This window comes from Petromyzon marinus, unplaced genomic scaffold (genome assembly GCF_048934315.1).
Source record: "Petromyzon marinus isolate PM22_M1 ecotype Great Lakes invasive population unplaced genomic scaffold, UKy_Petmar_22M1.pri1.0 PM_G_Scaffold_6, whole genome shotgun sequence".
Classification (NCBI taxonomy): domain Eukaryota; kingdom Metazoa; phylum Chordata; class Hyperoartia; order Petromyzontiformes; family Petromyzontidae; genus Petromyzon; species Petromyzon marinus.
The window spans coordinates 5,027,501-5,030,000 of NW_027423013.1; positions in this window are offsets into that span (position 1 = coordinate 5,027,501).

Here is a 2,500-nt window from a genome sequence, read left to right on the forward strand (position 1 = left end):
GTCAGACTCATCCCCACCAGAGATCAGCCCAATGAGGGTGGTGTCGTCCGACAAACTTCAAGAGTTTGACGGACAGATGATTGGAGGCGCAGCTGTTGGTATACAGGGAGAAGAGCAGTGGGCAAAGGACGCAGCCCTGAGGAGTTCCCGTGCTGATGGACCTGGAGTCAGAGACTTCTGTTCCCGGCTTAACGCACTGCTTCCTGTCAGAGAGGAAGTCTGTGATCCACCTGCAGGTGGAGTAGGGCACGTTCAGCTGGAAGAGCTTGTCCTGAAGCAGGGCAGGGATGATGGTGTTGAAGGCAGAGCTGAAGTCCACAAACAGGATCCTGGCGTAGGATGCTGGGGCGTCCACATGCTGTAGGGTGAAGTGGAGGGCCATGTTAACTGCGTCGTCCACAGACCTGTTGGCTCTGTAGGCAAACTGAAGGGGGTCCAGGAGAGGGTCTGTGATGGCTTTGAGGTGTGCCAGGAGCAGGCGCTCAAAAGACTTCATTACCACAGATGTAAGGGCGACCGGTCTGTAATCATTTAGTCCTGTTGGCCTTAGCTTTTTGGGCACAGCGATGATGGTGGAGGACTTGAGACAGGCTGGTACATGGCATGTCTCCAGGGAGGTGTTAAAGATGTTGGTGAACACCGGAGACAGCTGGTCAGCGCAGTGCCTGAGGGTGGCTGGAGAGACAGAGTCCGGCCCGGCTGCTTTGCGTGGATTCTGCCTCTTGAAAAGCCCATTAACTTCTCCCTCCTGAAAGGAGAGAGTCGTTTCTGTAGTATGGGTGGGGGATGGGGCCTCTTGGGTGGGAAGGGGTGGTTCAGGACAGTCCAATTGTCTTTCAAATCTACGGTAGAACTCGTTCAGGTCGTTGGCTAGGCGGGAGTCGTTAGTGGTGTGGGGCGCTCTGGGTTTGTAGTTGGTGATGTGCCTGAGCCCTTTGGCAGACAGAAGCAGCGTCGTTAGTAGAGAACTGGTGTTTTAGTGTCTCTGAGTACAGTCGTTTAGCCTCTCTCACCGCTTTGCTAAACCTGTTCTTCGACTCCTTGAATCTGTCTCTATCCCCACTCCTAAACGCTTCCTCCTTCTCCAACCTCAACCTTTTGAGCTTTGCTGAGAACCAGGGCTTGTTGTTGTTAAAGTTCACCCTGGTACGTGTTGGGATACAGCAGTCCTCACAGAAGCTGATGTACACAGCCTCTGTGAGTTCATCCAGACTATTGGTAGCAGTCGTGAACATATCCCAGTCAGTACAGTCTAAGCACGCCCGCAAATCTTCCACAGCCTCACTGGTCCACTGTTTAGATGTCCTCACAGCAGGTTTACAGAGTTTTAGTTGCTGCCTGTATGCACGAATCAGGTGGACCAAGGGAGTTCTGTGCGAGCCGAACAGCCCCGTGACCCACAAGAGAAACATCCCCGCCAAATTCGAGCGTTTGACGGGGTCTATCCGTGAAAAAATATTCACGTTTTTGAGTGCACATGCATTTCTGCTGCAAATGCCTCTGGAAGTTTCATGCCGTTCGTATGCCAATTGTGGCAACACGAAAATGACCCGTTTTCCCATTCCGAGGGATTTCTGTGCGACCCTAACAGCCCCGTGAGCCACAAGAGACACATCCCCGCCAATTTCTAGCGTTTCACGGGGTCTATCCGTGAAAAATATAGACGTTTTTGAGTGCACATGCATTTCTGCTGCAGATGCCTCTGGAAGTTTCATGCCGTTCGTACGCAATGTGGCAACACGAAAATGACCCCTTTTCCCATTCCGAGGGATTTCTGTGCGACCCTAACTAACAGCGCCCGTGAGCCACAAGAGAGACATCCCCGCCAATTTATAGCGTTTCACGGGGTCTATCCGTGAAAAATATAGACGTTTTTGAGTGCACATGCATTCCTGCTGCAAATGCCTCTGGAAGTTTCATGCCGTTCCTATGCAATGTGGCCACACAAAAATGACCCGTTTTCCCATTCCGAGGCATTTCTGTGCGACCCTAACAGCCCCGTGAGCCACAAGAGAGACATCCCCGCCAACTTCTAGCGTTTGACGGGGTCTATGCGTGAAAAATATTAAAATTTTTGAGTGCACGTGCCTTTCTGCTGCAAATGCCTCTGGAAGTTTCATGGCGTTCCTATGCAATGTGGCAACACGAAAATGACCCCTTTTCCCATTCCGAGGGAGTTCTGTGCCACCCTAACAGCCCCGTGAGCCACAAGAGACACATCCCCGCCAATTTCTAGCGTTTCACGGGGTCTATCCGTGAAACATATAGAAGTTTTTGAGTGCACATGCATTCCTGCTGCAAATGCCTCTGGAAGTTTCATGCGGTTCGTACGCAATGTGGCAACACGAAAATGACCCGTTTTCCCATTCCCAGGGATTTCTGTGCGACCCGAACAGCCCCGTGAGCCACAAGAGACACATCCCCGCCAATTTCTAGCGTTTCACGGGGTCTATCCGTGAAAAATATCAATTTTTTTTTGACTGCACATGCATTTCTGCTG